Below are 24,694 nucleotides of genomic sequence, written 5' to 3'. Positions count from 1 at the left end.
ACACTATTAGTTTTACTCAGTTTCGTGACTACGGCCATCTATCTATCCGAAAGTTTCCAAGGTAAAAATAATTTCAATAAAACTTGCCACGTCAAAGATTAAAACAGAGACTGAAGGAACACCCATTCAGAGCCTGCCCCACATTTGGCCCATACATATACAGCCACCCAATTAGACAAGATGGATGAAGCAAAGAAGTGCAGACCGACAGGAGCCAGATGTAGATCGCTCCTGAGAGACACAGCCAGAATACAGCAAATACAGAGGCGAATGCCAGCAGCAAACCACTGAACTGAGAATAGGTCCCCTATTGAAGGAATCAGAGAAAGAACTGGAAGAGCTTGAAGGGGCTCGAGACCGCATATGTACAACAATGCCAAGCAACCAGAGCTTCCAGGGACTAAGCCACTAACTAAAGACTATACATGGACTGACCCTGGACTCTGACCTCATAGGTAGCAATGAATATCCTAGTAAGAGCACCAGTGGAAGGGGAAGCCCTGGGTCCTTCTAAGACTGAACCCCCAGTGAACTAGACTGGTGGGGGGAGGGCGGCAATGGGGGGAGGTTTGGGAGGGGAACACCCATAAGGAAGGGGAGGGGGGAGGGGGATGTTTGCCCGGAAACCGGGAAAGGGAATAACACTCGAAATGTATATAAGAAATACTCAAGTTAATAAAAAAAAAAAAAAAAAGTTGGTAATCTCAGGATGAAATAAAATGTCGAAATGTCACTCAAATCTAAAGATATTGGATATGTTACATAGACAATATTGTTAGTAATTATTAACTATAATTTTAATAAATGTACAATGTCAAGCAACCAGAGCTTCCAGGGACTAAGCCACTACCTAAAGACTATACATGGACTGACCGTGGACTCTGACCTCATAGGTAGCAATGAATATCCTAGTAAGATCACTAGTGGAAGGGGAAGCCCTGGGTCCTGCTAAGACTGAACCCCCAGTGAACTAGACTATGGGGGGAGGGCGGCAATGAGGGGAGGGTTGGGAGGGGAACACCCATAAGGAAGGGGAGGGGGGAGGGGGATGTTTGCCCGGAGACCGGGAAAGGGAATAACACTTGAAATGTATATAAGAAATACTCAAGTTAATAAAAATTAAAAAATAAAAATAAAAAAAAAACTTGCCACGTAGTTCTTTGTGAGGCTGAGGTCTCCTGGGATTTCCTCTATCAGTTTACTGTGTCTACTCTTGCTGCCTTTCGCTTGCTCAGCTCATGTGTAGGCAGTGATGATAATGACCTTGAACTTTTGAGAAACTATAAATTGGATGATTTATTTAATCCATGCCTGAAATCTCTGAAATGTAGAATCTACAAAGTATGTATTTTAAACTGATCTATATTGAAGTAATAAGTTATGGAGTAATGTGAACTAAATATGCACTATAAAATGCCTTTGACTCATCCTCAATACACTGTTTGCTATTCAAAATTTGAATTTGAATGCTTACTTCATAACAGTGTTAATCTTCAGGACTTAGGGTTCTCTGAATAGAAATGGATGTCCCATAAGTAGTTCTACACATATGAAGGCAGGGCAACATTTTCTAGAGAACTATGATATTAAGGCGGAATTGTGGATGAGGACTTCCCAAATCAAGAGTTTAGTATATTAAAGCAACGATGACTAGTACAGAAGGCAAGGTAGCCAGGAATAATACTCTTAGGGTTTCATACAAGAATTTTCACAGTTGATCTGCATATTTCTTACTAAGTCCAACCACATGAATCATTCAACTTTAAATTCATTCTGATTCTAAAGACCAAATTACATATTGTACTTTCAAGTATGAGAGAATTTAGATGCCTCTCTTTTCAAAGTAAGCAAACGATAATATAGGACTTAAAATTAACCTCAGGGCTAATGTAGATTTTAAGTTCTGTTAAGAATTATGAATCTTCTTAAGGAAGTCCAATGGATCTCCCTATGTCCTGATGACTAAATGCCTTAAATATCTCCTTATGGGGGCCAACATTGTTAAGAATCTTCCTTGAGAATTAGTACTAAGGAGCCTAATTGCTTCTTTTTTTCCCTCTCTCTTTTTTTAAATTAGGTATTTCTTATTTACAATTCAAATGTTATTCCCTTTCCTGGTTTCCTGTTCATAAGTCTCCTAACCCTTCCTACTCCCCTTCTATAAGGGTGTTCCCCTCCCCATCCACCCCCCCTTACTGCCCCCTCAACAATCCTCTACACTGGAGGTCCACCCTTGGCAGGACCAAGGGCTTCTCCTTCCATTGGTGCCCAACAAGGCCTACATATGCAGTTGGAGCCATGGATCAGTCCATGTATAGTTTTTGGGCAGTGGTTTAGTCCATGGAAGCTCTGGGTGGTTGGCATTGTTGTTCTTATGGGGTTGCAAGCCCCTTCAGCTCTTTCAATCCTTTCTCTCATTGGTTCTTTAAAGAGTTTGCTAGCATCACTCAAGGGTAGTGAGAACCTCAGCTCTACATACTGATTGATGCAAGACAACAGTATCTGTGTTTGAAGTCTTCATCCCCATGACTTCAGTTACCACTGTGTGCCACATATGTGAAAACTAGTTTGACTCCAATCTGGACAAAAGTCCAAACAGGCCCAGGATGTTGGCAATCACAACTTGGGTGAGCTTAACCTGGAAATGATTCAAGTCTGTAAAAACTCAGAATTTCACAGACTCTGATTGATTAAAACTGTACCACATGAAGAAAAGAGACCACAGGATTTAGGTCAGGAGCCCTGACTTTATGACCACTGAGTAATTAAATGATAATGGTACAATGCCATGTGGTTGGACTTAATAATATAATACTTATGGTGTTTGAAATAAGAATTGTCCCTGAAAGAAAACATGAGCATTTGTGGTAAAGAAAACTCTTACGAATTCTGGAAGCAATTTGTAGGATAGAATAGATATTTATACATTTATATTTGTGTACGTACATATATGTGCTTGCGTGTGTATGTGTGTGTGTGAGAGAGAGAGAGGGTGGAGGGAGCACTAGTGTTAGGTGTTAAAGTGCTAGGAAGAAACTTGAATCTAATGTGACTCTATCTCTTATTTAGTATATGATTCAGAAAGTTAATGTACTTGTTTACCAATATTTCATCTAGAGATATCAACACTAAAATACTGAATACAAGGTTCTAGTATACATTATAACAGTGCTGAAAATATTGAATAGAGAATATTAGACTAATGATTTTCACATGGTCCCTGGAGACAGGTTATCAAGGTATAAGTGAAGCTTTACTACTTCTAAATGTTCTGTAGCAAGTCAGTCTTGGCATGCTGTGAAATTTCCCGGTGTCTGTTTCTTATGTATAATGTGGAGTGATAATATGCACTTACAAAGTAATGAGTTGATGGGACCGATATATTTTTCAGAAAGCAGCCATTTCTATTCTAATCTACTAACCTTTATGAGTGCCATCAGCAACACAAAATGAAGATTCCTAACTTGGTGTTCACCTTGGTAGAACAATAGAGCTAACAGTAGGGGAGAGGGTACTATTTGAGTTTCAGGAGCAAGGAAGGCTTGGGGCAGAGCAGTGCATAGTGTATGCACTGGTTCCTTATCCCACTGCTGTGACAAAAGAAAAAGACAAGGAGATACTTGAAAGAGAAAGGATTGTTTTTTTTGACTTACAGTTTGAGAGGATATAGTCCATCATGGTGGGACAAGTGTGATGAGAGGAATTGGAGATTACTGTCACAGGGCATCGAAGTTAGGAAGTGGAAGAATAGCAGGAAGTGGTTATCAAATCTCAAAAGTCAACCCCAGTGATGTACTTCCTCCGGTAAAGATTATTCTCCTAAAAGGCCCCCAATCTTCAAAGATAGAATCCCTATCTGGGACTAAATATGCAAACATCTAATTCTTTGGAGAACATTCAAGATATAACAGACTATTTAGAATAAACTTTATTCATGTGGAGATTCATGGACAAAGGCTTGAAAGACATGCACAGATTATCCATCAAAATACCTAGCTTGAAGCTTCCTTGGTGAAAGAGATAGACAGAACACAGACTTCACTTGGGGAATGCCTGCCATGTCTGAAAAGCAGAGATAATTTTGCGTGGCTGGAGCAAGTGGAGGTTGTGAGGATAAGTAGGAGACGAGAGGGTTATAAAGGTTTCTGATAATAAAACTTCAGGTGAACTATTAGAAACCTTGGTTCATACTCTGGGTTAAGAGATGATGTTATAGATTTTAATCAGAGAAGTGATAGGGTTAAGAAAATCAAATCATTGTTTTGTTATTATAGAACATACAGAAACAAGTGTAAAAGTAGAGATACTTTGTAGTAAACCTATTCTACTGAAAGTTTAGTTTCATTTATCATGATCCCTCCCCCTCCTATCTATCTATCTATCTATCTATCTATCTATCTATCTATCTATCTATCCATGTAGATACATATGTGAACTTAAACAATACACTGTGACTACAAGTCGTTACATGAGTTGTGATATTTCTGAGGTTCAAGGAATTGTAGAGCTGGTAGATGAACCAGGTATGGTTCCTTTAATATGTCTTGGGAGACTGTCCAGTGAATCCCAGGTCAGGGCTGTCTGCTTTGAATTTTACATGCAATAAATATAAACTTTTAAAATGGTAAGCTAGTTATATTTGGTAATTCTTAAAATTTGTAATGTTAGCTCATTTGATCTATACAACCTGATAGAGGCCTTGCACTAGTCATAAAAGAGTGCTAGACTCTCATCAACATCCTACCTAACATTAAAGATCCTAGGCCGGTCACTGGGTTTGGGTATAAAAGAAAGTAAAGAAAAAGGATAACTTTTGTGGTTTAATTTGAATAATTGTCAGAGCAGAGTTGCCAGGTGAAATTGAGAAACACCAATGTAGCATTGTCAGGGAAATACCATTTATTATTTATTTATACATTAATTCATTAGTCTGACCTATTGCATTTGAGAAACCTTCTTCAGATATGAGGAGGGTATTGAAAAAGGAACTGACTGTATGTGTCAAGTTTGAGGTAAAAGTCTCAGTGAGAAAGTTATGTTTGAAGGTGGCTTGAATCAGGATGGCCCTCATATAGACTTATTTAATAGAATATTTGGTACCCACTTGGTGTAACTGTTGGGAAAGATTCCAGATTGTCTTCTTGTTGGGGGAGGTGTGTCGCTAAACATGGTTTTTGGGGTTTTAGGCCCATCTCCACTTGATATCTCTCTGTGTCTTGTTGTTATCGCAACATATAAACCTTCAGCCACTACTCCAGTACTATGGCTCTCTGCTTGATGCCATGCCCCTTCCATGATGGTTATAGACTAACCCTCTGAAACTCTAGGCCATCACTAAGCATTTTCTTCCATAAGTTACGTTGATCATGGTGTTTTGTCATGGTAATAGACAAGTAACTATGACAAGAGTCATGGACATAAACCAGACTTTTAAAATCTGTATTAAATTTCATCTCTCAGAGTATATGTATAAATAGAAAATTGACCTTAATATAAATAGAAGAATTGTACCTTAGGTGACTTCACAAGCCAAGAAGAGTAAGAGATTTAAGAAAGAGCACTGAGAAGAAATAACCCCTAAGATCAAGTATCAAAGGTCATGTACCGACTCAGAAATTTAAGAAGGCTTATAAAGGAAAGTTGGAAGGATCGATGCTTTTGAAATACAGGAGAGAAAGAAAGTTTTGCTGAAATGTTTGAGTTGCAGGTACTGTCAACTTCTGTGGTTTCTCAGTGGATTGATATAAATGAAGACAAATTAGAACATCTTTAACTGAGAACAGAATGAGAGCAAGTTGGGGTTGGGGATTTAGCTCAGTGGTAGAGCGGTTGCCTAGCAAGTGCAAGGCCCTGGGTTCGGTCCCCAGCTCTGATAAAAAAGAAAAAAAAAGAAGAAAGAGAGCAAGTGGTAGATGCTTCTGTGTCTGTGTCAACATTGCTTTGGATGTCATTTCAAGCTATATCATGAGAAGCTCTTCTCTGGATTTTATTGTGGTGTCATATTGCAGTGTGTAATAATAAAATGTTTAAACTCTTCTACTGATAGATAGTAGAGTTGTTTACAGCTTTTGTCTATTCTGAGCAAATCTTGGAAGACATTATGTAATTTTCTTTGTGGATATTTTATTTCTCAGGTGTAGTATCAGTGGTGTTCCTAATTTATAAAGGTAGATAGGAACAGGGTTCCTAAGTTACATATAAAAATTTTATAAGGATTTTCCCAGGCAGTTCTCTAGAGGAAAGAAAAAAATTATATTCTCATTATCTTATAGTTTTCTTCTTTCATAGAAATTTTCATTTTAAAAATTTGCTTGTATTTAATAATTTTAGCATAATAATTTGATGCCAAGCACCTTTGCCAAACCTTTTATTCATAATTAGAATTTATTCATCAAACCCTCTAAGTTTTCAATTAAATAATTTGATGAAATATAGAGATATTTATTGGAGTGACTCCAATAATTTTTAATGACAAAAACTCTTAGAAAAATAGAGATAAAAAGAATTATCCTCAACTTTGAAATGGTTTCTATCACCTATAGAAATATTATATTTGTACTGCTCCTATTAGCTAATACTCTGAGATCCTAATTCAGTGTATTCAGACAAAAATAATGAATACAGCATAGCAAAAGTATGTATTGAACATCCTGGATCTAATGCATTTTCCTTTTTAATGTGATGATTTAAATTAATCATGTTCCTCAGTTTAATATATCTTTGAAATTTCCTTCATAAATGATTTGCCCTCAATTGTTTGATTCTTTTTTCTACGTTTCTTCAGAATTTTTTATCTATATTCATGAATAAATTGGCCAATAATTTTCCATTCTTCTCTGGCTCAGTGACAGGATTATGATAACACATAGCACATTTTCAGAGTATTTCTTGTTTTTGTTCTTTTTTTCCAATTTCTCTAGAATATTTAATATATCGTAAAGCTTTGTTATTTCCAATGACATTGAAGGAGCCCATCTTTAAAACTGTTTCTGCACTGTATGTCTGCATGTGCCTATGCATATTTGAGTTTTAACCACTGCCTTAATTCATGTAAAAGTAGTATGGTCTGTGCCTGTGTGTGCACACCAGAGTGTGCATATGGACGTTTGTGGTTGTGTACATGTGCACATGCATGGTGTGTGCATGCAATATACATGTGCACATGCATGGTGTGTGTATGCAATATACATGTGCACATGCATGGTGTGTGCATGCAAGTGGAGGTAGAAGTCCACTTGGAGCCTTGTTCCCTGGCATTATCCACCTTGGGTTTTTGAGACAAGATCTTTCACTGCATTGGAGTTTGATAAGCTGGCTGGTCCAGCTGATCTATGATTCCCGCTTAGTCCCCATTTCTACCTTTCTAATAGTAGTGCTACATGTGTATACCACCATATCCAGGCTATATTTTTTAATATAAAATCTTGAGATTGAACTGTAGTCCTTGTGTTTGGGAGAAACACACCCTACAAATTGAGCTATAGCTCTCTATCCTAAAGAATTATCTTATATTCAGTTCTGAGTACATCTTTAAACAGAAATCTTTCTAAGTGTTTGCCTTGTTCATGTATATTGTTTTGAGAGGATATATATAGGCATGGGTGGATCGACTGATAGATAATCACACTTTTGGGTAGTTAGTCTGTCTTTTCTTTTTGTCCTTTTAATTTTGATATTTGTCCTAGAGTATATCTAGATATAGATTTACTACTCATTTTGTTTTGTATTTATGTTACTTGTTTATGCAGTTTTTTTTAAAAAAAAATCTTTCTATAAGCCTGCCAATACTGCCTTGGTCAGAGATAGTGCTTTGAGGAGCAGCAGGTGTCTGCCTTCATGTTCCTGCCTTGAGCTGCTGCCTTGACTTTCCTCCATATACACTGTGACCTGGAGTTGTAAGCCAAAGAAACCATTTCCTCCAAATTTGTTTTGAGTCAAGGTGTTTTATCAGAGCAACAGAAATCAAACAAGACCAGTACCCTATTGACCTCTCCTAGCATCAGCCACTAGAAGCTTATGTTGCCTGTCACCTGAAAGAATTCACAATTCACAGACAAGTCTACAAGATTTTGCCAAAGAGGAGGAATTAATCTTGAGGTCAGAGAAGGTAATTACAAGTGAAGCCAGGACAAAGAAGCAAGGGTGGTTCCTCCTTCAAAAATGGATTGACCCACTGAGAGCTGTGGCCAAATGCTCTGGAAGTTGGTTATATCCGTGGCACCAGGGAGTAGATTCCTGAAAGAGCTGCTGAGAAGACAGTTTTCTTATTTGGAGGTAAGCCACTGGAAAGAAATCATAACAAACATGTTCTCCATCTTCAATCTTAGGACAAGAGGGGCATCTCTTTTTCACACAGGGGCAAGAGTAGTCATGCCATATAGGTGTTAGTTAATTCATCCACAAGGGACGTGGGACTTTTGGAGTGTCAGTGCTATTTCCCAGAGAAGACAAAGTTTATGGTCTTTTATTTTCTCAGTATGTTTCTCTGGTATATTTTAAACTCACATATAATCAAGCCAAATGCTACTTCCTCACCCACACCATGAGAAATGTTCTCATCTAAGCAGTGACAGATAGTATTAAGTGAAACATATTCTGTAAGGGTTGCCATGGTAAGAGTTGTCTGTTCCCTGCCCCCCATCTTTCCAAAAATAACAAAGTGGGAGATTGCAGAAAGCATGTGTAAAGAAACGTCTGGGCTGGGGTAATTACTCAGTGTTTTGCCATGCATAAGAGTCGCTGGGATTTTAATATATTTGGTATTAAAATATCTCTCTCTCTCTCTCTCTCTCTCTCTCTCTCTCTCTCTCTCTCTCTCTCAACTATGTCTAAAGACAAACACAGATACATTCAAAGACACAGACACATACAGACATTCAGACACAGCCCATATGTAATATTACATAATTACACATTTCCAAACAGTAGCAGATATTATTTACTTAATGAAGAGGCAGCGTGGAGTATATGTGTGTGTGTATGTGTGTGTGTGTGTGTGTGTGTGTGTGTGTCTGTGCATGCGTGTGTGTGTGCGCGCAAGTGTGTGTGTTCATACACACGTGAATTTGATCCACATCTCACTCTTGCTTGTCTCTGCCAAATCTTCCTTAATGACAGGAGACTTAGGAATCAGTAGATCTTTCCAGCAGTATTTTAAACACAGATTTATAGCTTCTGTATATGAAGAAAACACCAGCATCACTCCTACACTTAATGAAAACGTCTAATGTGTTTTCTCAGATGTTTTCCTCAGTTCTGTACTTTGAAGTGAACCACTATATATTACAGAAACATTTTTTCCTCCTCTGAACGGAATAAACTTTTCTTTCAGTTGAGCAAGTGGCTGTTGAGTGACTACCCTAGTTTTAGGAACATTCTGTGAAACTAGAGGTAAATAAGTCATGGTCCTTGTTCTCCAGGAGATTTTATACTTTGGGGTCCTGTTAAAACTGCAAGTCTTGGCTTTAGATGGTTAGCTTTGCAGGCTGGTAAGAAGCTGTCCTGGGGGTAGTTGCTTAAATCTTCTGGTTGGCAGCTATGCATCTGAGTTGATTGATCTGTGACACTTAGACAGACAAAGTGGTTGTAACTGGCTCCCTGTCCAAAGGCATAAGGGATGGAGGAAGAACCACTCTTTTGCTTAGTTCTTAGTCATTCCAAGGGTGAGGGCAGCAACCACAGGGTTGAGGTCAGAGCAATCAGAAGGAGAAACCTGTGGCCACAGTTATTCTGTCCTGCGGGGAGGCTTTTGTTGCCTTTGAAGGAAGAGCAGCCCTGGGGATTTCTATCAGTTCTGTCTTTGCCAACTGGACCCTCTGGACTTAGAGGGCAGTTGTGAACTGAACATGACACAGCATGTGATGTGTATCTTGACAAAATATCCATTTGTACTGGCTATTGAGCTGAGTAAGAAGAGGTCACGTATCTGGCCAAGTTCAAAGAAACCTTGTTTTGAAATGTAGCACATGAGTTTACTCTATAGTGATTTTTAAAATATATATATTTGGTTCTTAAAAATTCACTTCTATATTAAATCTTTAATAAAAGTTAAAATGAATAATGTCATGATCAACAAATTTAAGTAAAAGTTTGGTTCATATAAGGAAAAATATTAAGAATAAAAGGCCTAAGATGCATTTGTCAGGGAAAACTAATGCTATCTTAAAAACACTGGCCCTCAGAGATTTAATTGAAGGACTGCTTTTAATGCATCTTATATCCCTTTGGCCTCTGTGATAGCCTATCTTGGTTGTCAACTTGAGACATAAGAAAAAGGGGAACCCCAGTGAACGTGATTGTTGGGCGGAGGGTGGCAATGGGGGAGGATGGGGAGGGGAACACCCATAGAGAAGGGGAGGGGGAGGGGTTAGGAGGATGTTGGCCTGGAAACTGGGAAAGGGAGTAACACTCGAAATGTAAATAAAAAATACTCAAGTTAATAAAAAAAATAAAAAATAAAAAAGGGGGGAACCTCAATTGAGGGAATACCTCCCCTCAGATTGGCCTGTGGTAATGTCTGTGAGTTACTTTTCTTGACTGCTAAATGATATAGGTGGGCCCAATCCACTAAGGGCAGCACCATCCCTAGACAGGGGGCCTGGGGTATATGAGAAAGGCAGATGGATATAAACCTGAGAACAAGCCAGCCAACAGCTAGCCTCTGTGCCTCAGTTCATGCACCAGTTTTCACTGTGAGCTCCTGCCCTGACTTCCCTCACTGGTGGACTATGACATGGACGTGTAAGCTAAATAAACCCCTCACTTCCCATGTTGCTTTGGTTATATTGTTTATCACAGCACAAGAAAGCAAACTAGAACTGCCTCATCTCTGTCGCTTGTGGGCACTGAAGCCTGGATATGTTTTAGTAACAGCTCTAATATCCATTGAGCTTTGGCTTCTGCCATTGTATTAATCTGAACACAGTGAGAAGAGACAACGGCCAGCTGTTTGGAGGATGGTGAAGAAACTCTAAGAGATTTTGGGGAGCAGAAGCAATGGAGCTTCTGTGTATTCTTTGTGGTAATCATAAATGGAGTGCTCTGTAGATGCCACTGCCATCTTTCTTTGAAGAGACCATAAGCCAATGAGACTCAGTTACTTTGGATCTTACAATCCTTCCCTGCAGCCTTTCTGCTATTTCCATGGTATTGAGGTAAGCTGCATAAGTCTACATCATGCAATTCTTTCCCATGAGGTAGACACCTGGCAATGCTATTTACTGTCTCCTATTATCCCTTACAAGACCTCTGTCTACAAGAAACCTTGTCAGCAATTGAAAGAATACAATAATCCTCCCTCTAGGGAGATGGTGCTGTCCCTTTCTATATTGGCATAATTTCAACTTCAATAGCATACTTTAAATTGGGCACACAATCTAAGAATTTTTCTAAAACCCAACATGTTTATAGCTAAACTATAAAGTAATTATATTTGCTTTAGTTAGATTAAGTAAAAACTCTATTAAATTTCATAGTAAAACCTGGTCAACTTAGCTCTTAGTAACCTTATAGGATTTAGAAAAATCTTGATATAAATCCTGCCCACTGCCTGGGTTTCTTTTAATACAGGGCTGTCCTTTGACATTTACTAAGCCAAGGCTGAGATGTCAAGTCACACAAAGGAGGAAATTGCTCTTTATTTTTTGTCTCAACACAAGGCAAGAGTTTCTGAAGCCCTCTTAAGTTTATAAGGTTCAAGTTTTAGATTCACTTGCATACGTTTTTATTCACAGACATTACCTGTCTTTAACTCATTGAGACATTACTGCTGCAATGTAGAGATATATCCCTGAAAATCAGACTCTGTATCTTAGCAATTCTTTTGTGCTTGCTTTTTGGTTTTGTTTTGAGACAGGGTTTCTCTGTGTAGCCCTGGGTGTCTTAGAACTTGCTCTGTTGACCAAGATGGCTTTGAACTCAGAGCTCCACCTACCTCTGCCTCCTGAATGCATGTGCCATCATCACCTGGCCAAAATTTAGCAATTCTATGAGAGTAGCAAAATATTATGTCCCCTCAATGAGCACAGGAAGATTTTGTCTCCTATGAATGAAGAAAGCCCATTAATGACAGGAGGGCAATCAATCATGACATTGGCACCAGAAATTTTTGCCTTAAGTCCTTTTTTACTATGTCTTTTGCTGGGAGACAGTTTTTCTCTAAAATATAGAAATTACATGGGCATCAGTGGAAACCACTCAGAGGATGCTTCATGAGCCCCCTCCCCTTTTTTCTCATTTCTCAAAGAATAGTGTGTTGAGTATTCTACAAAGGAACGGATTAACTAGAAGTGACTCAGTCCTTGCTTAAAATTTCTGATCCAGGTTAACCTTTCTGGATGACTAGGAATTCACTAAAATGTACATGAGTGACACTAACAAAAGCCATCATCTATACACATATTCTGAGATCTAGATAACAAGGTGGTGCCTTTTGACTACTGAAAGAACCATCTCCATTTAGCTGAGGGTTTGTAAAGTTTCTTGATCTTGTGTTCCTTGATTCTGGAGGTAAAGCATGGCCAAGAAGCAAGAGCTGAGTCTCACAGCCACCTTGCTTTATTCAGGACATAGGGAATCAGTCTATCTCTCTAGACCTTCCTCATTACCCTCTGGAAAGAACATCAACAGAAGTACTCAGTAATAGAGTTCTTTCTACTCCTGTTATCATAAACCTGTATTCCAGGTTGCTGTGAAAGCTAAAGGAGGAGGATTGAAAGCTCAAGGTCAGACTGGGCAACTTGTGGGACCCTGTCTCAAATTAGGAGAGTCTGTGCAACACTTGAAAAAAGATAAAGGATTCTCACATAACACGCCGTGTGAATTAGGTCTCATCATAACCCAAGTAGTAGGTCTTATCACTTCTAATTGGTAAATAGGGTGAACAAGGGGGTATGCCACCAGAATCTTCCAAACTGAAAAAATAAATGGTTCAATTGTATTTGGTCACTCAGGGTCTAAACTTCTTCATCCATGTATTCACAACACTAGTTTCAGTAGCAGCTTTCAGGTAACAAAGTGACCATACAGAAAAGAACGTCTGTGATTTTTGGTTTTGAAATCCCCCCACCCCAGCTTTAATGCTAAGACAGTCTAATTGCCTAACACAGCTTAGATGTGTATAGAAGCTGTTTTATTTCTTTCAAATATTCTGAAGTATGTGCCATGTGAGCAAAAATGAGAAGTCATTGGGCCCATCTCCTGATTTTAATTTATTTTGAAAGATTTATTTTTGTATGTAAGGGTGTTTTTCCCATGTGTATGTCTATGCACCACGTACATTCCTCTTGTTCATGGAGACCAGAAAAGGGCATGAATCCCCTGTAACTGGAATCACTGATGGTTGTAAGCTGCCATATGGGTGTTGAGAACCATATGATCCTCTAGTAAGAACAAGTGCTCTTAATGCCTGCAGTTCATGATTTGATTGAGAAGTTGTTGGTAAAATATCAGGAAAGGGATTCTATTTACTTTCCTTGATTTGTCTTTTCTGGTTTGTGCAGACATCTGTGTCAAAATCCCTTGCTAAGCAGAGGGGGAGTTGAAGTGATTTTTTTTCCTTTAGTAAAGCAAAGAGGTTTGTAATTTGAGGGAACATAAACCTTACTGAAAGTGTCTTATAGAATTAAGCCTGTGAACAAATTAGAGGTAAAAATGGATCGGGAGACAGAGTATGAATCTGTGTGTACACTTGTTGAGCATATTGGTAGGGTGGCATGCCGGGAGAAAACAACAAATGACAATTACAATAATTAGAAACAATTAACATCAATCAAAGGCTTACTGTGTTCTAGGCACAGCATCAAGAAATGTGAGGTAACATTAGTGTGTTTATATCTGAGGTCTGCTTATTTGGGGGTAGAACTTAGGCAAGTCTTTCAATTTCTTTGACATATATCATATATCCATGTCTATTCTTCTTGGCAAAGACCCAAACAGCAGATAAATTATACAAAGATAGGTGCTGCTGGTGGTGGTGATAAATCATTTGCTAAGAAGTTAACATTGTGCATATATGTCATGGTAAAAATTGGTACAGTTTTTGTTTTAGAAAAAATGAGTATTTTTCTTAGCTTAAACCAAAAGAAAGTATTGGGAGGGGTTACACTTTTCTCATATTTTTAATTCTTTGACATTTATATATTCAATTTTTGTTCATATCTACCTCCATTCCCAGCCACTATCTCTCAACTCCTTGTCCATTTTCTTTCTGACTCACCAATACCATTAGAGGAGCCTACGTGCCCAGGGTTTGGAAGCCATCATCAACTGGGTCATGGCTGACTTTCCCGTAGCTATGTCCCATAGAAAGGTGATCCCCTCCCACAATAGCCACCAACTGCCAATGACCAGTCATCTAGAAGAAGGGTCCTGAGATCCCTCCCTGCTCTGAGTTGGAATTTTTATTGGCATGATCTTGTAAAAATCTTTTGTAGGTAACCACAGCTGTCATGAGATCTTGTGTAAAACATCCATGTCATGTCCAGAAGACAGTAGTTCACAGAATTTCTCTCTGTCCTTAACACTCACCTTCTTTCCACCTACCTCTTTTTCAGGGTTCACTAAGCCTTGCCAACATCTAATTATTTGTATTGACCCCCTTCCCCATCTTCTGCAATCAGCAAAGTTAAGAGGAGCAAAACTCTGTGGATATAAATGTAAATGTTTAGAATTCAGTTTGTAAACATGACCACTTAGAAAAAAAGAGTCAAATTAGGTTTTCTTCATAGGTCTATGACTTTTCCAGCCATTTTTAAAGCATGTTTATACTAGTAACATGAATTTCCTCTTGTAGAGACTCAACTCTAATCAAGAGAGTGATTGGTTATAAAATGTCTTGCCATTATTGTACCAGTGAACACACTTTGCTTGGTAGGTTCGTATTGTATCAGGCAGCATCCAGTATTTATTAAAACCATTGATGTTCTTTCTTGTCCAGCAGCCAAGTCTAGCAGGAGAAATGTTTATGTCTGGTCAGCTCAAACTTATTTTTCTATGTTCTGCAACTAAAATATGTAGTATTTTCAGAAACAGGGTTGCAATTATATAGTTATGAGGGGAACCAAGAGTAACATCAATGGCCTGTATTGCTTTGGGTCTTTCTAGAACCTCTAGGATTAATACATCCTAGGAGGTAACCTATACCTGACAGTGAGAACAGTTTTGTGTATTTTTAACTATACTTTTTTTTTACTAGTATTCAAGATTATACGTTCTTATGTAGCTTCTCTATGAACCTTTCATTTTAGTCAACCTGCCCCTGCCTCTTCTTTCCACACTGACCCTCATTCCCTTCCCCACCTGAACCTATCTACTAATTTCAGGAACACTCTATTTTCATTTCCCCTATACGCTACTACACTGCCTTCTTTATGTTTCTCCCACCACTTTCCCATCTCCAGGCTTTTGGCTTCCACATTAATTGAAATTACACACAGAGAACAACAGAGTCAAATTTCTGGCCTATATTGAGGGAGAACATTGAAGGTGTGCCTGGGTAGTAACCTCACTTGTTCTATTTACCAAGTCCATCCATTTGCTTACAGATTTCTTTTTTTTTAGTAGCTGGATAATACTCCTCTATACTACATTTTTATTGTCTAGATGAGTTTACAATTTTTTTTTTAAAAAGTATCCTCAGGATGGGTAGTGGAGGAAGAGCACACAGGATTTTTCCACTTGGTCTCTGCACCAACATGCAAAGATAGACTGGCAAACAGTTGGGGATACCTAAAAGCCACATGCTGCAATACCAGCAGGACTGGTAGAATTATAGAGAATTAACTATGTAAACAAAGAAGGGATTTAAACATAAGCTTTCAACTAATAGTGATTGCCAGGACCCAGGGACCAAATAAGATGCTACACGAGAGAGAATATTTTCCCTGCTAAAAGGTGTGGTTCAAGAGCCTGGCAGAGTATATGGGATAGGATTTAAATAAGTGGGAGAAAGGTAGAGATGGCACATCCTCCTTTATGTTTTGTATGGAGATGGGCATTAATTATCAGTGAGGTATGTGCTTGAAACTGTATCTGAAGTCTTCTGAGTAGCCACAAAAACATATAAGGAAGGGTAAACCAGAGACTTCTGTTAATTGAAGTGAACTGTGTCTTCAATGCAAGACAGCCATCTTTGAAAGAAAAAAGTTGACAAATCGCTGGGTGGCAGAGCTCACAGATTTCTAGTCAAATGAGAAAGGTGAGAAGAATGATAGAAGTATATAAACAATTGGTGCATATTCTTTGAGCTCGTTGCTTGTGTGCCGTTCATCATGGTAAGCCACAGCTTCAGGCGCAAATGACTCCTATTCTGTGAAATGCTCACTCTGAGAGGCTGGGGGTTGGGGGGGGAGACTGGAGCTAAATATGGGAATGGCAGATTCACACCTCCCTTGTCACAGAGGCAAGCTAGCAATTATTGAAAGTGGAAATTCGCACACTGTTGAACTGTTATTTCTTCTCTTGCTTTCTCTCTCTTTCTGGCTGTAGACATGAGCTTACAATTTAATTCATGCAAATGTTGAGTAGCTATTGTATATGTTACTTGCATTGTATACTCTTTGAAATAATCTTTGCAGAAGGTATGTAAAGTAGGCACTGCTATTTTCCTTACATTTTATACCTAGAGGCTCTAAGTGTGATGAGATTGAGGGTCATGCTCAAAGTCATTTGGAAATAAGCATGATCCAAAATATAGGGCCAGGAAGGAGAGAAGTCATTGTAATTCCCATGAAGGAATCTAAGTAGTAATGAGCCTTTGTTCATTTTCAGGACATAATTATTTATTCAGTAGTATTATGATTAATGATTTAAAAAGTAATGGGTGCGACTTTACTTTTTGAGAAGATCCAGCTGAAGATGGTCAAATTGGTAGGAGAAAATAAAGAAGAAGCGTATTGGAATGATCAAATGTATTGCAACCCTTGGCAAAACGAAACAGACTCAGCAGAAAATGGACCACTCCACGCATACTGTGAATGTCAAGGAACTTTATGGCAACTCCAAAGAGCAGTAGTGATGTGTATGGAAATGATGGTTCAGGACTGATAGAAAGTCAGCCCCAGATGAGACAAAGCGCACCAAAGGGCATGTTGCTAGCAGATTGGTAGGAAAAAGTGAATACTAGAAAACTGGCCCAGAGGCATTTGAGTGAATTAGTTAGAGGATCCTAGATTTGCATATTCCTTAGAATTTCTTAAAAGGAAACAAGCAGGCACCTTCCCTAACAGAAGGCAGCACTTTCTCCTTTTCTAGAGACTACATGATGATCTTGCCCTAGATGGTGGTGTCCCATCTGTTCTCCCAACCCTTCAGCTCCTTCAGATCAACTTCTAGGATCTAGTCTCAGCATTGTCTAAACAGAGACATACTATATTAACTCCAAGGAAAATGAACTGTCACTCCAACAAACAAATCGACAAACTAAAGAACTTGACTAGTATGCCTTGCTAAGTACTGGAGAAATATTTGTGGAAACAAGATATGAGGGTAGTGGAACAGATACTGTGTGAACCCTTTGAATAAATGTTTTGATATTGAGGAATTTACTCATGATGTTAACTTCATATTCTGAAAATAACATCTGTTTTTTTTTCTTGGACTGGTACCTTAAAATTTGAATATAAAGGTGAATAGTGGAAATGAAGATTATCTGCATGCTATGCTGTTCTTCAGACATGACACTGTCTTTGCCATTTTGAATACTTGGAAGCTATGTTTATATGCAAAAGACCTAAACAAGATTGGCCTCATAACCTTGTATTATGGAGAAAATGGATCATTAGGCACCCCTTTCTGAATATATATAGTCATATTTTACTGGGAGTAAATTTTTCTTGATTTTCTTCAATGGTGTCACCATCCATAAGTTGCCTGTGTTCTTATAATTAATTAAAACTAATTACTTTCATTGGCACATTACCTTTGGCCTGCTATGTGTGCCCTGTCTAGGGTCAAAAGATATTTGATTCTTTATATAGGACAATTTCACATAACACTCCATTGGAAGAACATTGAGAAAAGGATAAGGCTTGAGTAGATGGGAATATTGAAATGATTTTGCTGTGGAAGATGGTTAATTTCAATGTGAACTTGTTAAGATCTAAAATAACCTGTGAAATGAGCTTTTAGGCATGACTATGATCTCTCATATTCATAATATATAGTCATAATATATAATCATAATATTGTGACTATATTAATTGAGGAGGGAAAACCTGCCCACTGTTGGTGGCATCATTCCCTGGGCTCGATCCTAGTCTGTTTAAAATAGGAGAAAGTAAGCTGAGTATAGAAATTCATCTCCCTCTGCTTCTTGGCTGTGGAAAGAATGTGAAGAGTGGCCTTATGCTTCTACCACCACGACTTCCCACCAGAATAGACTGTACTCAGGAACTGTGAGCCAAAATAAATCCTTTCTTCCTCAGGTCTCCTTTTTCAGGGTATCACAGCAGCAAGACAAGTAACTGAGCTAATAGGAGAGTGAAGAGCTGGCTGTTTAGTTGACTGTGTTTCCTAGAGGATCCTAGAAACCAGGCCGCTTACTATGATACTAAGAAGTGTTCAGAGAAGGAGCATTTTTGAATAGATTCAGTATTGATATGTTTGATAATGGGAAAACTGCCATGAGACTGAACTCTCCTATTTGTAGATGATGGGTTTGGGCAGTGGCTGAAGCAATATGGCAATATTTAAACTTTAGTGACAAAATGGAAGTAATTGTAATTGTCACCAAGGCTAGAGACCCTTTTAATCAGTGTGTCATGTTCAACATCAGTAGAAGGGGATAATTGAAATTATGTCATTCTTTGGTGGAGGAGGTGAGAAAAGGAACGCAGTCAACTTGACATTTTTTAAATTATATTATTGGAAAAAATAAGATTATTGGACTAGGACTGAGATCAGCTATCATGACAGTAAATTAGGCCCTCTTGCTAATTTCCAGATATGTACCAGTTCATGTAGTTAGATTCTAACAGACGATAGTTCTTAAAGATCTGCTGCAGAGGTTTTTGCTAATCAGTATTTCTTTATTCCACACCTTAAAATATTCTGTAGTTGTTTTCTGGAAAACTGTATACTGGAGAAAGGAATACTGCTATTGCGTCTCTGGGTTTGGTAGATCACATCTTCAATTCCAACACTTGGGAGGTGAGGTCAGGCAGATCTCTGTGGACTTGAAGCCAGCCTGGTCTACATCGGGAGTTGCAGGATAGCCAAGGCTATGGAGAAAGACTGTGTCTCAAAAACAAGACATAACAAAACAAACACAGAGCACTCCTATCAAAGGCAGAGTTTAATTTGGTCCTAATATTAAAATACTTCAAGTTGGACTTAGATCCAATGGAGAGAGGATAATGAATGACATTTGGTTTGTTTTAATTGTTAAGGTTATTATTAAGGACTCAAGTAGAGTGGGTATATATATATTATAGTTTGAATATGATACCTGCCTCATGGGCTTATGTGTTAAGTGAATGATCCTGAGCTAGTGGCGCTATTTGAAAACTTTAGGAAGGGGACCTATTTGGAAGAATAGGTTACTGGGAACATGCCTTGGAAGGCTTAACTAGCCCATTCCTTTTCCCCTGCTCCCAGTTTGCCATGAGCTAAACACCTGGTTCCCTCACATAATTCTGATGTCATGATGTTCTTTCTGGAATATGGATTGAAATTTCTGAGTATGCCACCTAAAGTAAATCATTCCTCTTTTTGTTAATGTGTGTCAGATACTTTGTTGCAGTAATGAGAAAAGTAACTAATATGGGTACCCTACATTTTTGATGGAACTTTCATGATAGAGTAAGTGTGATGAAATGAAAACTTTCGAAAGGACCAAGTACAAACTTGTGAGACTGACCTATCTCATCTTGGCTAAATGAAATAGTTAGAAATAATACTGCTAGGGTAGAGATCATACTTACCCTTTTCCCAAGGATGTACCAGGTAGTCTGTAGAGGATGGGGTAAGCTATTAGTACATTCCAGCTTAACCATGTAGAGGTTCTTATTTATCCACGGCTGATGGACGGGGTTGATTCCTAGAAGAAGAAAAAAAGTCTTGACTGGCATTTGGAAGATAACAAATGTATTCTTTCTGATCTTATACACAGGCAGGTAGACCAAAGTCAAATTCCACTTCAGAAGGCAAGGCAGGAGTAACCATACAGTTCCCGGCACTGCCACCACACAGCCAGAAGTCATATTCTCTCCTTTGAGCTCAGCAGATCCTTATGTTATACATTGTGTCAATGACATCCCATTGTCAAACTGTCTGTCACAGGCAGTAACAGCAAATGCTTCTAGTCACATAGACTTGGGTGAACCAAACTTTGAGTATATGATGAAGATGAACTTCACAGAAGGTGAAGAAAGAACATCAATGGTGAGCTAGCTTTAGACCCACTTTCCTGACATCTCCCTCAATACACACGTGTAGCCCAAAGCTTTTTTTTTCCTATAACAAACCATGCTAGCTAATTTTTGCAAACATGACCTAAATATAGATAGATGAGGGAAAGGGAATATCCACTGAAGAATTTTCTTCATTAATTTGGCTTGCAGCATGTCTGCAAGGTATTTTATTTCATTTTATTTTTTCTATTGAAATTCAAATTTTTTCTCATCTAATCTATCTTGATTATGGCTTTCCCTCCCGATTTCTCCCCTTATCCCCCCAAATCTGGATCACTCCCTTTCTGTCTCTCATTAGGAAACAAACAGGCTTCTAAGGAATAATGAAAAAACAAAGTACAATCAGATAAAATAAAAACTAAACTATTGTGGGGTTGGGGATTTAGCTCAGTGGTAGAGTGCTTGCCTAGCAAGTGCAAGGCCCTGGGTTCCGGTCCCCAGCTCCGAAAAAAAGAAAAGGAAAAAACAAAACAAAACAAAAACAAAACTAAACTATTGTATTGGACAAAATATATAAACATGGAAAAAGAGTCCAAGAAATGAAGACTCCACTAGTTTACACACTCAGGAATTCCATCGAAATCACTAAGCTAGAAGCCAGAATATATATACAGAGACCTGGTAGAGACTTGGGCAGGCAGGCTCTGTGCATGCTACCTCGCCTCTGTGAGTTCATATGAGAATTTATCATGTCGATTTAGAGGGCGTTGTTTTCTTGGTACCCTACATCCCCTCTGGATTTACACTCTTTCTGCCTCCTCTTCTGGAGCTTACCTGAACCTTCAGGAGAGGGATTTTATAGAGACGTCCTTCTTAGGGCTGAGTGTTTCAAGTCTCTCACTTTCTACATAATGTTTGGCTATGCTTCTCTCTATTTGTTCCCATCTGCTACAGGAGGAAGCTTCTCTGATGATGGCTGAATAAGACATTGATGTATGAATGTAGCAGAATGTCATTAGGAGTTTTTATTGGTACTTCTTATTTTGTTTTGTTTTTAGAACTAGTAGTATTGAATTTTACCCTAGGTCCCTATGGTATTTAATCTCATGCTTTTGGTCATCCAAGTAAAGTATAGGTTCCATGTGGAATAGCCTTAAGTCAAACCAGATGTTGATTGGTTACTCCCACAAGTTTTGTGCCAGCATGGTGCCAGCATATTTTGCAGATGGGGCACCATTGTAGATCCAAGAGTAGATTCCTGTACCAAAGGCACTACCACGTATGGATGAAGTCTTGATGTAGGCACCAAGTAAACTCCATTTTCAATGAGTTGTGTAGGCGTTGTCATTGGCAACAGGATCTTGCCATCAGTTTGTGGAGATGAACCTACAGTATTGTTGATAGCATGGGCTGTTTCGAGGGGGTAAAATAAGACCTCATTGGACAACAACTCAATTAGATGTAACTCAGTCTTGGTGTGAAAGCTTTATTTGGTGATAAGAAATGGCCAGATGGAACTCTATCTCTCCCATACTTGGCAATTTCATTTATATGACCTTAATATATGCATATATTTTAGGAAGATTTTTACTGGGTTATGTTTTCAAAATACCCCCTCCCAAATGGCTCACAATTTTAGATATCTCTTCTCCTAGTCTTACCCTTGTCTCCCCATCCTCTCCCTGTTCCTACTTGATTCTCTGTTCTAAGACCCCATCTATTTGGATGTTCCTATTTTATTTCCTTTCTCTAAGGAGATCTATTTGTCCCATCCCAGTCCCTTACCATATACCTAACTTCTGTGGTTCCTCAGAGTATAGCTTTGTTATCATTGAAATAACAGCCCGCATACACATATAAGCACCATATTTGTCTATTAGGGCCTGGAATATCAAACTCAGGATGATATTTTTCTAGCTCCATCCATTTGCCAGAAAATCTCATTAATTTTTAAACAGTTGAATTTAAATTCTACTGTGTAGTTGTACCACATTTTCCCTGTTGAAGGATATCTACGTTGTTTCCAATTTCTGGCAACTGACATGGTTGAGGAAGTGTCACTGTGGTAAGATGAAACATTCTTTGAGCATATGCCCAAAAATAAGATAGCTGGATCTTAAGGTAGATGAATTCCATCTTTCTGAGGAACTGCCACACTGATTTCCATAGCAGCTGTAAAAGTTTGCACTCCCACAAGCAATGGAGGACTGTTTCTTGCTTGAAATCTCAAAGTAGTTTTATTTTCTGTTTCTCTGGAGGCTAAGAATGGTGACCATTTCTTTAAGTGTTTCTCAGCCATTGGAGTTTCCTCTTTTGAGAATTCTCTGTTTAGACCTGTACCCCATTTTATAATTGGGTTGTTTCTTGACATCTAGTATTTCAAGCTCTTTATGTATTTTGGCTATTCGGCCCCTAGCAGATGTGAAGTTGGTAAAGAAAACCTTTTCCCATTCTACAGGCTGGGCTTTGTCTGAATGAGAGTGTCCTTTGCTTTTCGGTTTCCTGACGTCCATGTTGGTCTTGCTGGGATGCATTTTCTAATTGCTAATTGATGGAGGAGGAACCAGCCCACTATGGGTGGTGCTATCCCCAGACCTGTGGGCTTAGGATTTCATAAGAAAGTAACCATGCAAGCTTGGAGAACAAGTCAGTAAACAACACTCCCCTGTGGGATCCAGTCAGCTCTTGCCTCCAGGTTTCGGCTTGAGCTCCCATCTTGGCTTCTGTAGATGCTAGGCTGCAACCTATGATCAAAATAAACCATTCTCTCCTCCAAGCGGCTTTTGCTTATGGTATTTGCTGTTGTAACAAAAGCATAACTAATACATGAACTAGCAACTGAGGCACAACCCCAGGCTTGATATGTCGTAGTTTTTCATCATGTGTTGGTGCAAGCAGAGAGTGTATCTCTGTTTAGAGTACGTCATAGCAAGGGGTTAAAAGTCCGTGCTGAAAAGAATCCCCTTTGCTGAGCACAGCTTCACACATATGGCGAGCAGCTTGACTACAGATACAGTTTAGTACTTTAGGCACAGGCATCCACTCATATGTGCTGTGTGTTCCCCCCTTCCCCTCCTCTATCCTCTTCTATCTATCTAGATCTATTTGTCTATCTATGTATCCAACTGTCATCCATCTATGTATCTATCCATTATCCACCCATAATCTATCTATCTATCTATCTATCTATCTATCTATCTATCTATCTATCTATCTATCTACTATCTATCTATTATCCACCCATTATCTATCTACCTACATACATATTTACCCGTCTCTCCAAACATTTGGAGGCAAATGTTTTGGGTGAGGAGAAAAATGCTTATAAAGTCAGAAATCTGGAACTGGGGAAAGAGGTGTGCGGATAAACCTGTGATCAGGGGCTGAAGCAGGTAGATCGTTTTTATCTGGCGTAGATAGCAAGCAGAACCCATGTTCCCACAGGACATTTCTAATGCCCAAGTGAGCAGAATGACTTAACCTGTGACATTAGCTGGCTCTGTTCTTGCTACCGCTGTACAGTGATCAGAGTGTGTTTGTTTGATGGTTTTTTTTTTTTTTTATAAACTGTAGGGACGATTCTTCTGTTTGTCCTTATTTTATAGGATTCTTTCTAACATTACTGCTCGTAAGTAAATCCAGTCATGTTATTGTTGCTAATCTGTGATCGATAACTGAAAAGAAAACATATTTGTTTGCTAGTTAAAAAAGGAAGTGAGGAGGCATAGATTATACCTGTTATAGTCACTGTAGGCACTGCCTCCACACTCTGCACGCCAGTGTCTACTGGTTTGTGAGCAGATCTCACTAGATGTTGAGCCTCATCCGTACACTAAAGTTAGCCCTGATTTCCTGCTTCTTTCTTGATTTTTTTCGATGCATGAGTTAAACATAAGATCGAACAATAAGGAGCTAAAAATGATTGATTTTAAAAAGAGAGATATTAATCCTTAATGAGAAATAAGTGTGAGGTGGGAAATGGGGTTTGTATTTCAGATGCACCAGGTCCTGCCCACTCAGTATCTGTAGGACCCTGAATCAATTCAATTAACTTTTTATGTCACGTTCTTCCATTAATAAGATAGAAACAATGGCATTTATTATACACAATGACTGTGAGAGATAAAAGATAATCCTTGCATGTATTGGGAAAATATATGTACATATAAGATATATGAGAGCGCTTTTCCTCCATAATGAAATTTCCGATGAATGAAATAGGGTGAAATATTTGGAATGCATAGATTAGCAAGTTGGGTACACTGTAAGTATATTAATATGAAAATGTGTCTGAAAAAGAAGATCATAAATAAAAATGGAGACTACCAATCCAAATATTTCTTGCT

Source organism: Rattus norvegicus, chromosome 14 (genome assembly GCF_036323735.1).
Source record: "Rattus norvegicus strain BN/NHsdMcwi chromosome 14, GRCr8, whole genome shotgun sequence".
Taxonomy (NCBI): domain Eukaryota; kingdom Metazoa; phylum Chordata; class Mammalia; order Rodentia; family Muridae; genus Rattus; species Rattus norvegicus.
The sequence above is the reverse complement of the archived record's forward strand: the minus strand, read 5'-3'. Positions refer to the sequence as shown.